The sequence below is a fragment of the Theobroma umbraticum genome, unplaced genomic scaffold, assembly GCF_002168275.2.
Source record: "Theobroma umbraticum cultivar Fairchild unplaced genomic scaffold, ASM216827v3 scaffold_239.1, whole genome shotgun sequence".
NCBI lineage: Eukaryota > Viridiplantae > Streptophyta > Magnoliopsida > Malvales > Malvaceae > Theobroma > Theobroma umbraticum.
The window spans coordinates 2,183,417-2,198,489 of record NW_018397273.1 but is presented as its reverse complement, the minus strand read 5'-3'; positions in this window follow the sequence as shown (position 1 = coordinate 2,198,489).

Here is a 15,073-nt window from a genome sequence, read left to right as displayed (position 1 = left end):
CTCATATAAGATAAGTCTATTACACGATCCAACATGGATTATTGGATAATAATCTTTATTCAATAAATTCAAGTAGTTGAATACATTGACTAAGATAAACATATTTTGTGCAAATCATAAGGTTAATGGGAGTAAGATAAGTTGTTAAAAGTGTATAAGATACATTTGTCGGTCTAAGAAAAACAAATGGGATTAAAGAGTTAGAGCCTAAAAAGGGATTCAACAAAAGAATTTAGGATGACATGTTAAAGAAGTTTAACATAGAGAGAATCCTAAATGTTAAAAGTGACACAAAGTCATGATTAAGTAATTACATTGGAATGTTTCCAAAACAAGAGATAACTACATGATTATATCTATAATCGGATACAAACTTTTTGTTTAGGATAAAAAAGAAGAGATATTTGGATCATTAGAATAATGAACTAATAAAAGATTCCAAGTTGTTAAAGTAGCAACAAGAGCCATAGTAATGGAATCAGAGTCTTGTTATGATCTAAATCAATATTTTGATTATGAAAACGGAGATTGCCAAACATATAAATTAACATATTCTCAACTATTGCAATTTGAGTTGTCTTACTAGAGACACAGTGGCTAAGTGAAAGAGTTCGATATTGGATACATTAGCAATTGACTCAAGTGCAAGTGGGAGATTTTTGGTATATGCCCTTGAGCAAATTGGATTGGTCAAGGAATATATATTGTCATTTAATGCATACTTAATCGCATAACTATACGTGATAGAGGTTTTTCTTCATGTTAGTATAATAATAAAGAGTTATTAAGTACTAATTGGATAAAACCCATGGAATATAAAAGCCTTGTAAGAGAATTGTGAAGTTATTACAATTATGAGATCACTATGCATCAAAGCCATATTCCTAAAATTGTTCGTAGTCATTGTATTGTCAAGACAAGGTATTGACAATGCTCAAAGATTGGTACATGTTAAGCCTCCTTACTTGGAAAGTAAGCAATTGATCTCGTAGATTGAAGTATATGAGATACTTGAGGATAACATGTGGGTGCTTGTTAAAGAACAAGTTTACTGAGCATGACATGCTATGAGAACTCCATTTGGTATTTCAATGAAGTGTCTATAGAATATGTTCTCATGTGATAGTCATGCAACTAATCCTTAAACTTGAGACAATAAGTCATCTTGTATGGGGAATGACATGTTTGATTTCACCTTTTCAAGTCTAGAGGTGACAAGATGCTTAAATAGGGTGTTTTTAGGTATGATGTGAAGCATGTGAAGGTGAATGAATGGTCAAAAGAGGATTCATCACCCCAACTGATATAAGGGGATGTATCTCACTTGTTCTTAATTCTTAATTAACTTGTATAAAGTTTTTGGCCAAAGCATGATGAATTTGAGAATAGTTAGTTTCCTAAATTCATAAGGTTAGTCATGAATTCTGACAACTAATATGAAATGTTATAAGTAGACATGAGCCATGCTTTATGACATATTTGGGATATTTGATGAAAGGATCGTATTACACTGAGAGGCTTATCATTGAAGGGCTTTGTCAAATTCTTTAGTTGACTCTTTAATATTTGGGTGGTTATGATATATTACTAGATGCTGCTCATGATTTATAAATATAAATTACTTATCAAATTGACATTTGATTAGGATTTATATTTATTACCAACATGTTAGAAGCCTAATAGGTCACATACATTAAGTGACATGATTGAAACTAAATATGGATAATCAATTAAGTTGGACTTGTTGGACTTAATTGGAATAGACCAAGATAAAGAGGGAAAGTAATTAAGTTGACAAGAACTTAATTGAATTAAAATACAACTGTTGCATTTAGGGTTACAACTTAGTTTGTTTGTGTAAATATATTATGTTAGCCGACTAAAACTCTAAGCCTCCAACCACTTCTCAGCCTTTTCATACAAATAAAAAAAAATAGTTTTCTTTGTCTAATGAAAACAATATTTGGCAAAAAAAAATATGTATTTTGGTTTTGAAAACAAAACTTGCTAGCACAAGTAAAATCCTACCTTTAAGAAGGTTTTATTTGGTTACTATGTGGATTACTATTAGAGGCCAAACACTTAGGTGGTTGAAGATTTGACAAATCCTAAAAGTGAAGAAGCAAAGGTTTCGGTTGAAGGATTTTAGGCTATCATTGTAACACCCCGTACCCTTGTATAAAAGCCAATAAAACCTTATCAATAAGACGAAGGGTCGATTGACATAAATTTAAATGCCAAAGAGTGATGACGGGTGAAAAGAATATTTTAACATAAAATAATATTAAAATATTAATATTATATCTATTGTTGAAATTAGTCATGAAGGAGGACTATATGACTAGTCTAAGTGGGGGAAGAAGAAGTAAGAACGAATTTTGAAGAAAAACGACGTCAGTGGGACTCGCGTGTCTTTATTAAATAAAGCTAGAGTGGGTAAGTATATATTTAAATATTATGGTGATACTTTAGTGAAGTGCACATTTTGTATTTTATTTGTACAAATGTAAAGAAGGAAAATAAAAGGAAATTGGAATAAAGAAATGTTGGAAGGACCAAATTGTAAAGGATGAAAAGTTTGGAAGGTCAAATGGTAAATAGGGAAAAGTTTGAGCACTTATGTGCAATTTCAACATTTGAAGTTAAATGGAAATTAACTAAACAAGTAAAGTTAGATTATGTGGTATAATGAGATGTGCATGTGAATTTACTGTTACATACAAATTATAGCATGCCAAAAGGAGAAAATTTGTAGGGAACATGTGGGACCTCCACCATGTGAAGTAAAAGGAAGAATAAGACTAAATCTATTTACTTGTAATGAGATTTGTGCATTAGGTGGTCAAATGAGGAAAGAAAAATGTGGGATGTATGTGACTTGAATGGATTAATGAATGACCAAATAAAATATAAAGTAAAAGTTGTGCATGAAATATGATTGGAGAAATAAGGTGGTGCATGAGGTAAATAATAAAGGAAGAAAAGATAGGATGGTGAAGGTGGTGAATGGACAATATAAATGAGGATAGATAATGGACAAATGAGCAAGGGAGGAAATTAGTGCATGAAACTTGAGTGGGGGATGAAATGATCCAATGAGAATGGAGGGATAAATAAAGGAATTTGAGTTGATGGAGGAACTTAGGAGAATCCGTCCATACTAGTGAGAAAGCTTGATTTCAAGGCTTTTTGCCTTGTGACATCTACCCACATAAAAGAAAAAGAAAAATGCCAAAAGTTACCAACCCTTGGGCAATCTGCCCATGAAAGAAATGGAAAGGAAATGGGAACTTTCACAAGGCCATTCCAAGTTCATTTCTTGTTATAATTTCTCCATACCAAAGAAAAAGCAAGCAAAGTGAGTTGCCTTGAGAAAAATCGCACTTTTGAGAGGAAAGAAAGAGAATCAGCCTTGAGAACAAAAGAAGGAAGAAAAGAGAAAGGAGGAAAAAAAGGCTTGGAAGAGGTTCAATTTTGGAAAGGAATGGAGAAAACCAAAAAGTTTTCTCTTGCATGCCATTGTTGAAGCTTGAAAGAGAAAGTGGAGGTTTGGCTTGGTGATTTTAATGTAAGAAAAGTGAAAGTTGTCATTTTGTTTGAATGAATGCTTTGTAAACTGATTGTAATGTGAGATTTTGCTTGTGGTAGCAAGGATCAAAGAACCGGGTGCATGCATGTTGGTTGATCTTAAAAGTAAGATGAATATTGATAACTTGTGCTTGTGGCAACAATGGTGACCAAGGATGTGAAGAGTTTGTTATTTATGTGAGGGATTTAAAGTGAAAGAAAATGAAAAGGTAAACATGCAATGTGGGTACTTTATGTCATATAGGACTTGCTTGGTTAAAGTTCATAGATTGCATGTTTGATTAAGGTGAATAATAAGGATAAAAGATGTGAAATTTGATTAAGATTTGTTGATTAAGATGCTGTCCCTATATGTGTGTGATTAAGTATAAATACGGAAGTGAACATAATGAAGAAATAGATTAGTATGAGGGATTTTTGGAAATAAAGAAAGTTAAGAATATGGTATATAGAACCGCAAGTATGAGTGGATTTGTGGTGACATTCACTAAATATATTGAGTTTAATTTGTTGTTAGGAAGTGTATAAGTAAGGAAAGTTTGCCATGGTAGCGTACTAGAGGAAGTAAAGGGCGATCGGCGGGTAAGATTAGCTAGAGACACACTCGAACCAGTAGTGACATAGTGTCCTACTATTGTGAGGTGAGTAGGGGGTGTTTATTTCAAAAAGGTTCCATATTATATAGAATGATGTTTTATATACTACTATACATGAAATATTTATAAACTGTTATTGTGGAAAGCATGAACTGGTAGAAATGCTAGGCAATTGCGGATGCCATGACGTTTGAAGTTGTTTTGGATATATATATTTTTATATATAAGTTATATATGTAAAAGGTTTTAAAAATCGGGAAACAAGCTCTAACATGGTTTATGTCAAAATGTGCTTTATTATTTGTGTGATGTGCATTCATGAATAAATTACTATTCACCATGCTGATTTGATATTTAAACCTTATGCAAAGGTTTTATATTATAAAATCTTACAAAAGGGACTTCATCATGCTACCATGATTAGTATTTTGGAAATTGATTTGAAATAAGTTTTAGAGAACCCAACTTAATTTCTAAATGGTTTTATCAAACCGAAAGATTTGAGAGTAAGCTGAATGTCACATCGAGATAGTATGACCCTATGCACAAGTGAGCTCTAGCTAGAGAACCTTTAGGTCACTTACAGGCTCTTAGATGTGGCTAGGCCACGGTTTGTGATTTATATACGTGGCAAGGCCATGGGATGATATATATGGCTAGGCCACAAGTTGATATACGTGGTTGCAACCACATGATTTCTCCAATGTCAGCCAACATCGTCGAGACTGCCATGGCTGTGGGAATCCGGTGGGGAAGGGCCACTCAGATGTTATTACGTGGAAGCGGGTCCACGAGTTGATTGCTATGATTACCTACTCGAGAGTGAAATCTCTTTGGGTTTTCAAACATGTATTCTTTTGCATGGTGAGAATTAATAGTTCTTTTGCATCTCCCCTAATTATACTATGACTTTATATTTAATATCTCAAGGATGAAGTAAATTGCAAATTTGTGTATAAACTTTGATAATGCTTGATTTCACGGGAGCATGCGTGTTTATGTTGGATTGATTTGAGTTAAGCTGCTGAATGATTTTCGAGGGTAGAAATCTCTCATTTGCATTGATTTCAATACATTTATTTTTAAAGGACTATGTTGCACTAAAATTATTGGTTTTTCATGTAATGGACAAATCCCTTTTTTAGATGAATTGTTTGAATATACTCTTATATTTTAATACTCAAATTTTATATCCTAGGCTTATTTTCCATCTACGCCCTACTCACGGTGTCGATGATCACTAAGTCAATGAGACTCACCCCCCTTGTCACACCTCATACTCAGATATGGTGGCTAATAGAGCTTATCAAATACCAATTGAGGTTAATTAGAGTGTTTAAAAGTGATGAAGGGTGAAAGACATAGTTTAGAATAAAATATTCCATACGTTAGAAAATAGTAATTAAATAATAATATTCTTATCGAGGATGAATTAGCAAGTTAAAAGGTGAATCGGAGGTGAACCGAGACAAAGTGAGACATTTTGGGTCTTGAGGAGACAAATGAAAAAATTTACAATAAAATAATATTAAAATATTAATATTTTATTTATTATCGAAATTAGCCATAAGAGAGGATTATATGACTAATCTAAGTGGAGAAGAATAAGTAAAAAAGAATTTTGAAGAAAAATTATGTTAGTGGGACCCGCTTGCTTTTATTAAATTAAGCTATAGCGGGTAAATATATATTTAAATATTATGGCGACACCTTGACAAGATGTAAATTTTATATTTTATTTGTACACATGTAAAGGAAGGAAGATAGAATAAAATTGGAGTTTAAAACATGTTTGAAGGACCAAATTGTAAAGGATGAAAGTTTGAAAGGTTAAATGGTAAATAAGGAAAAATTTGAGGACATATGTGTAATTTTAATTAAATGGACATTTACTAACCAAGGAAGGTTAGATTATGTGGAATATGAGATGTGCATGCCAAATTCACTATTACATGTAAATCATTGCATTAGAAAAGAAGGAAGTTAGTGGGGAACATATGGGACCCCACCATGTGAAAGTTGATAAAAAGAAAAAGGAATAAAAAGTATTTAAATAGGAGAAAACCATGGTTTGGTAAGGATAGCCCATAGTAACCAACATAAGGATGGTAATGTGATTTGAAAAGGAAAAGGTATAATTATATCATGAAATATTATTGGGTGATATGGTGGCATTAAAAGGAAATGAAAGTGAAATGCAATAAAATACATGTGAAATGTAATGCAAATGAAATAAAAGGAAACATTGCATGAACAAACCACTAATGGGAGGTGGTGATAATAACAAAGAGAAGAATTGATTGGCATGACATGTAAAGAGAAAAGAAAATAAAATAATGGAAAAAGAATGAACAATGATGGTGGTGGGTGAAAAGGTTTCAAAAGCCTTTTTACTTTGTGATTTTAACCACATGAAAGTAAAAGAAAAATGACAAAATGACCAAACTTTAGGCAATTCGCCCATAGGAGAAGAAAGAAAAGGAAATTTGAGTGTGGGGAGCTTGGGAGAATCCGCCCACACCAAGGAATGGCAAAATGACTTTGCCTTAAGAAAACCCGCACCTTTGGAAAGAAAAAGAGAAAGGATTGGCTTGGAAACAAAGTGAGAAAAGAAGAAAGAGTTGAGTAAAAAGGGCCTGAAAGAGGCTCGATTTTGTGGAAGTTGGGACAAAAACTGAAAGGTTTTTTCTTGCAGATCATGGTTGGAGCTTTAGGAAGGCATGGGAGGTTCGGCCTAGTGATTCCAAGCTAAGGAAGGTAAGTAGAACCTTGATTTTGGTTATGATTTCTTAAGGAAATGAGTTGACAATTGTGTGAGAATGTTTGTGGCAGCAAAGGTCCTCCAAGATTTGAAAGAAATAGATGCATGCATGTGGATCAATCTTGGAATGCATGGTGGTTTTGGAGATAGTTAAGCAATAGGTGAGTATTTTAGTTTTAAAATCACAAGTAAACAAGAGAAATGAGATGTGTGCCAATTGTTTATGTTTGTGGTAGCAATGATGACCATGGATGGGAGGAAATTGCGAATCATATGTGGGACTCAAGTTAAAACCGAGAGGTGAGCATGCAATGTGTCCAAATTGTGTTGTTTTGGTTATGAACAGTTGATAATATGTGGAATGATTGTTAAACTGCTTATGGTTGAGGTTGATGAAAAATATGAAATTTGGTTAAGCAATCATTAATCAAGCTGCTACCCATATATGTGTATGATTAAGCATATTGAGTTTAATTTGTTGCTAGGAAATGTTTGTCGTAGTGGGATGTCGGAGGAGGTAACAGGTGACCGACAAATAGAATTAGCTAGATATGCACTTAAGTTAATAGCGACGTAGCGTCCCGCTATTGTAAGGTGAATAGGGGGTGTCCATTTTAAAATTTCCTTAATTATATATATATATATATATGCATTGGTTTACTTTAAGCACTAAATTGTGAAAAGCATGAGCTGGTAGAAATGCTAAGGGATTGTGAATGCCTTAATGTTTGAAAGTGTTTTGACTATATATGTATAAGTTATATACATAAAGGATTTTAAACAAGGAAACAAGCTTTTTATTATAATTTCTATCAAAATGTGCCTTATTGATTGTGTGATATGCATTCATGAATGATTTTTATGCTCACCATGTTGATTTGACATTTAAATCTCATGCAAAAGGTTTATAATGTAAAGTCTTACAAAAACAAGGTTTTATCATGTTACTGTGATTGGTATTTTGAAAATGTTTTGGAATAATCCTTTGAAAACCCGATTTGGCTTTTAAATGGTTTTATCAAACTGAGAGATTCAAGAGTAGGTCGGTTGTCAGTTCGGTTAAGTGTGACCCTTGTGCATAAGTGAGCTCTAGCTAGAGAGACTTTAGGTCACCAACGGGCTATTAGACATGGCTAGGGCCATGGTTTGTGATATACGTGGCAAGGCCACGGGTTGATATATGTGGCTAGGCCATAAGTGATATACGTGGTTGCGACCACCTGATTTCTCCGATGTCGACCAACATCGTTGAAACTGCTATGGCTGTGGGGATCTGATGGAGTGGAGCTCCCAGATGTTATTACGTGGAAGCGAGTCCATGAGATTTTTATTTCTATCACTTACTCGAGAGTGATATCTCTTTAGGTTTTCATGTACATAGTTTTTCGCATGGTGAGAAATACTAGTTTTTCTGTAGCTCACCTATTTGATTAAAAGCTTTCAGTGCTTTAAATATTGATTATCAATTAACGATGTTGTGTTTAATATCTCGGAGATGAGATGATTTATGATTAATTACATAGTTTATTTTTTCGCTGCATTATACTTTTAATTTCATGATTAATTTCATGTTTGAGCAATAGCTCGAATCCCAACAGTTGTATCAGACCCTTGGTTTGCTGATAATCAATATGATTAATTTGAGTGTTGAGTTGGTATATATCGGTTTTAAAGGCTTTCATTAAAATTTGATTTTTCTGTTTTAATTCAAATATGGACAATATGTGTTTAAGTCACTAAAATATATTTTAAAAAGTTCAAAATCATGTTTCAGTGAAAAATTAATGAATGGAATAAAAGTGTTGCAAAGCTAAGTTAAAATCGAATAGTTTTGAGGTGTTTTGGAGACTAGTGTGCCGATTATTTTTACTAACAGTGGGTAAGTGTTATGAGCAATTTTTAATTGTTAAAAATTAGTTTTATTAAATTAAATTACTACATGTTCGATCGGACTTCATTTAGTATGAAAAAGAATTATAAAATCATGTTTTCGAGTTTCAAAACAACAAAGATATAATGCAAAAAAATTTGGGCAACTATGATCAATTTTGGATGCTTAATTCTCCATGGATTTTGTGTTTAAACATACTTGCTAGAAATTTCCAACAACTTTGTTCATGAGTTTGACTCATGACTTTTGGAGTTTTAAGAGCAGTTAAATGCTATCTATTTTAATTTTGGGTCATTAATAAAGAATAAGAAATTGTTTCCTACTTTAAAAGCAATTCCTAAAATTCAGAATAAAATTTAATTTTGGGTGATTCATAAAGAAAAAGAAATTATTTCCTACTTTAAAAGAATTTTTTATAATTAAAGAAAGCATTTTAATTTGGGAAATTCCTAAGAAATAATTTCGTACTTTTAAAGAAATTCTTAAAGTTATGTGATAGCATTAAACTTTCCTTAAAATTTTAGTTTCACAAAAAGTTTCTAAAATTTGTTAAGTCGCCATTTAGGTAACTTAAACAAGATACAATTTAGGAAACTAATCAATATTATAAATGTTAGTTAATTTGAAAAATTCATAGGAAATAGTTTCCAATTTTAAAGGAAATTTCTAAAGTTTTGTGATAGCATTGAACTTTCCTTAAAATTTTGGTTTGATTAGAAGTTTTCAAAATTTGTTAAGTCACCATTTAGGTAACCTAAATAAGATACAATTTAGGAAACTAATCCATGTTCTCAATGTTAGAAATTAAAATGTTGCCTTAGATACATTTTAGTAAGTTTACCTAATACAAAAAGGTTTCCAAACTAAAAAGAGTTTTAATTATGGAAAGAATTAAAATGGAAAATCTTAAAATGGAAAGTTTTATTTTCAATGAATTTCTATTTAAGCAAAAGGAGCAAAATGTTTACTTTAAGTGTTTTGAAAATAGGGATTTCTTAAACACTAAATTGAAATAAAACAATACTAAGTAATTTGAGTCTAGCACTTTAAGTGTGTTAATTGATGCTTTCCTCAAATAACACACAAGATCACAAAGTGATATTGAGCTTGCATTTATTCTATGCTTTTGATTGTGATTACGAAGCATAAGGATAATTATGGACTTAGACCTTAAAAGATTAGCTCATGATGTTTATTTTAAAATAAGGTCTGTGCACCTTGCCTTTAGCTTTATTTTCTCTGGGTTGTAAAATTCTTTTCTCACCTAACTCCCCTCGAGTGTAACTTGAGGTTTCTTGATTATAGAATGTAATTAGTTCAATCAAAGTGTAAAACTAGGGTTAGATAAGAAAATTATTGTAACTTGAAGATGGAGATTTAAGGAGATTACAAGAAAAGCTTGAAAAAGTTGTTTGTAAAATCCCCTAAGAATTTGACCAACTAATTTTCTTAATGGCTCGAGGAAATTAGAATTAGTCAAGCCCATAATCATCCTAGTAGTTGGTATATGATAGATTTATTTTTCAATGTATATATATATCTATGATATATGTGAAATGCGATAAATGTTATGCATATCAACAATGTCAAATCAAAGAGACCTTAATTAATGAATTAATAAATAAAATCCTTCATTAATATATTGAGAAAGAAAGATTGCCTTCTACCATATAATAAGATAGCCAGGCTGCTCTTTTAATTGAAGGCTTGTTGAGTCACTCAATGCCAAACTTTTACACGAGTACGTTTGAGTTATTGGTGGGTTTTACTGAACTAGTACCATGTTGTTTGGATGTGTCACAAATGATTGCATAGTGTTAGAGGCATAGTTAGGCAAAATGCATATGATACATTTAGATAAGGAGTTGTCACCTAACTGATTTAGGGGTTGTATAAGATACAATTGGTTAGCTAAGTTACCTACCTAATTAGTTTCAGTATGGCTTGTTGAGTCACTCAAGGTCATGGTGGGATGAAAGGGGGGTAATAGCTCAATAAAAAGTTTAAAGGTTAAATTTCTAAAAATATTAGAGGAAGGCTATTATTTTTACTAACTATTTAGAATAATCATATAAGATTCAAAAATCTTGTCTTTATGATTACATAATTTGCATTAATAACTAAGCTTTATGTATGTTGGTTTATATAGAATATAAATCGATCATGGTGAACAGTTTGTCACTTAGAAGCATACTTGAAGCAAACAAGTTGACAAGCCTAAATTTTATTAATTGGTTTCGAAATATAAAGAGTGTCTTGAAACAAAAGGAAAAGGCTTATGTCTTAGATGGTCCTGTTCTTGAGGAACCTAGCGATGATGCTACAAATTAGAAAAATGAGGCCTATAAAATTTATATACATGATCTTGATCAAGCCACATGTGTGATGTTGGCTAGTATGGCTCTAGATCTTCAAAAGCAACATGAAGCTATGACTGCCCTAGATATTGTCCTAAACCTTAAAGAAATGTTTGATAAAGAAAGTTGCATAGAGAGATTTGACATTTCAATGGAATTATTCTAATGTAAGATATCTGAAGGAAGCCTAGTAAGGCCTCATGTGCTAAAGATGATAGGATATATCACTCGACTTGAGCAATTGGATTGGACCATGGGTCATGATTTGAGCCTAAACCTTGTACCTTTTTTACCGACAAAGAGCTATTCACAATTTGTGTAGAATTTTAACATGAACGAGATTGAGGTGACCCTTTCAAGCTTATTAAATATGCTTACATAGGATAAGAACACCATTACAAAGGAGAAGTTGTTAGTTCATCTTGTCTTTTATAAGAAAAAGAAATAAGAAAAGAAACTTTTCTAAGAAAGACAAAGGTTAAATCGTATCAGTTTCGAAAGGTATAAAGCCTATTGGTGGAGTGAAGAAAGACAAAGACAATAAGAAATGCCATTTTTGTTGCAAATCAGGGCATTGGAATTGTAATTGTAGGGATTATCATGAATCCATCAAAATGAAGAAACAAAAAGAAGCTTCCACATCAAGTTTGAATCATATGATGATTTATTTTTCACTATTTGGTTTTAATATGTATGACATATTGAAGGAATAGAAGACAAGGACCAATAAAGAATAGGACCATGAAGGCGACAACCTTAGTTGATGGTGATAAAGCTTGTTGGCCTATATTAGATTGTGGAACAATAATAATTTTAGAACATTGAATGTTTTCATGGTATGTTTGCCAAGATGAGATGTTTTATTTTATGTTGAGGAAACACAGATTTATATTTTGTTAGCATGAGATGCCTAACTTATATATATTTATATATTTACATTACATCTCATTTTATTTTGTTCTAAATTATTTATCCTTAAGTATAACCTTACGTACATGATAATCAATACTAAGTCATAAGATGATTGTGAGATTATTTTTCTTTTGTTTATGAATCAAAAAGGAAATTAATGAGATGACTTAGATAAAATTAAGTCCAAACTCAATGAATTCATAATAGGATTATGAACAGATTTAGTTAAGAAGCATTCTTATTGAGATAAAATATCTAAATTAAGATTGCTTAAAACTAAATAACACTTGATTATCATATTGAATTCATAAAAGATGAATCACAAAGCATTCCAAACCTAGTTAATCTCATGAACTAAGCTTTGAGAGGCTTTCATCCCATAATCGATGATGAACGACTTATGATATGTAAGTATACATAAAAGTTATGGATATAACAAAGGAAAGTAAGTAAGTTTACTTGGTAAGATTTCTATACATGATGGAAATAGGGAAGCTAATGACACTTTAAAGGTCAAGGATCATGAAATTATGAAATCTAATAGATAACATCTATGCACAAAGATTGATTTAATGGGATGCATAAAGATGTATAATTCATTCATTAAATACAAACTTTTAGTAGAATGCATATTAATGCACTATTCATATAAGTCGAGTCCACTAAATGATCCAATAGGAATGATTGGATAATAATCTCTATTTAATGTAACAAATTCAAAATAGTTAAATATATTGAATAAGATAAGCGTGTCTTGTACAAATCATAAGGTTAGTGGGAGTAAGATATGTTTCTCATTAAAAGTGTGTAAGATACATTTGTTAGTCTAAGAAAAAAGAATGGGACTAAAGAGTTAGTGCCCAAAGGAGGACTCAACAAGAGAATGTAGGATAACATGTTAAAAGAGTTTAACATAGAGAGAATCCTAAATGTTAAAAGTAACATGAAGTCATGATTAAGCAATTGTATTAGAATGGTTCCAAAACAAGAGATAATTGCATGATTATATCTATAATCGGATACAACCCTTTTGTTTAGGCTACAAAGGAAAAGATATTTGGATCATTAGTATAATGAACCAATAAATGATTTCAAGTTGTTAAAGTAACAACAAGAGCCATAATAATGGAATCAAGGTCTCATTGTGATATAAATTAGTATTTCAATTATGATGATCGAGATTGTCAAACTTATAAATTAATATATTCCCAAATATTACAATTTGAGTTATCCTATTAGAGACACAGTTGCTAAGCATCAGAGTTTGATATTAGATACATTAGCAATTGGCTCAAGTGTGCAAGTGAGAGATTGTTGGTATATGCCTTAGAGCAAATTGGATTGGTTAAGGAATATATGTTGTCATTTAATGCATACTTAATCTCATAACTATATGTGATAGAGGTTTCCCTTCATGTCAGTGTAATAATAAAGAGTTATTAAGTACTAATTGGATGAAGCCCATGGAACATAAAGACCTTATAAGAGAATTGTAAAGTTGTTACAATTATGAGATCACTATGCATCAAAGCCATGCTCCAAAAATTGTTCCTAAAATTTTAATGTCAAGACAAGGCATTGATAATGCTCAAAGACTAGTAGATGTTAAGCTTCTTTACTTGGAAAGTAAGCAATCGATCTCATCGATTGAAGTATATGGGATACTTGAGGATAACATGCGAGTGCTTGATAAAGAATAAGTTCATTGAGCATGACTTGCTTTGAGAACTCCATTTGGTAGTTCACTTAAGTGTCTATGGAATATGTTTTCATGTGATATTCATATAACTTGTCTTCAGACTTGAGACACCAAGTCATTTTGTATGGGGAATAACTTACTTTGATTTCACCCTATGGGTTTGGAGGAGACTAGATGCCTAAACTAAGTGGTTTGGGTATGCCATGAAACATGTGAAGGTGAATGAGTAGCTAAAAGAGGATTCATCACACCAGGTAATATAAAAGGATGTATCTCACTTGTTCTCAATTCTTGATTAACTTGTATAAAGCCTTTGGCCGAAGCATGATGAATTTAAGGTAAGTTAGTTTCTTAAATTCATAAAGTTAGTCATGAATTATGAGAACTAATATGGACTGTCATAAGCAGACACTAAGCCATGCTTTATGACATATCTGGAATATTTTATTAAAGAACCGTATTGCACTGAGAGGCTTGTCACTAGAAGGCTTTGTTAAATTCTTTAATTGACTCTTTAACATTTGGGTGGTCATGACATATTGCTAGATGCCACTTATGATCTATAGGTCACACACATCAAGTGACATGATTGATATTTGATTAGGATTTATATTTTTTGCTAACATGTTAGAAGTCCAATAAGTTGCACACATTAAGTGACATGAATGAGATTAAATAAGGATAACCAATTAAGTTGGACTTAATTGGAATAGACCAAAATTAAGTGAAAAATTAATTAAGTTTACAAGGACGTAAGTGAATTAAAATGCAACTATTGTATCTAGGGTTACAACTTATTTTGGTTATATAAATATTTTATATTAGCCAACTAAAAACTCTAAGGCTCCAACGACTTCTTACACTACCAAAAAACAGAGTATTATCGATGAAAAATTTTGTTGGTAATAGTTATGATTTCGTCTGAATGTTACATTACCAATAGAAATACAGACAGAAATTTCTATTGGTATTTAGTCACAGATACCGCCATCGATAAAAGCAATTCCATCGGTAACAAAAAATTTTGTTAATAATTTACTAACCAAATTTTTCATCGATAATTTCATTGGTAAAAGGTTTGCTCCGTTGGTCAATCTTTTAGTTGGTAATTGGAGAATTTTGTGTTAATTTTCATTTGTATTTTTTGACGAAAATTACATTGAAAATTCCATCGATATTTTCTGACGAAAAATTTCGTTTGTAATTTCATTGGTAAATTTTTTTTTTCAAATTAAAACTTAGATTAACAATTTACAAAAACAAGAGCTA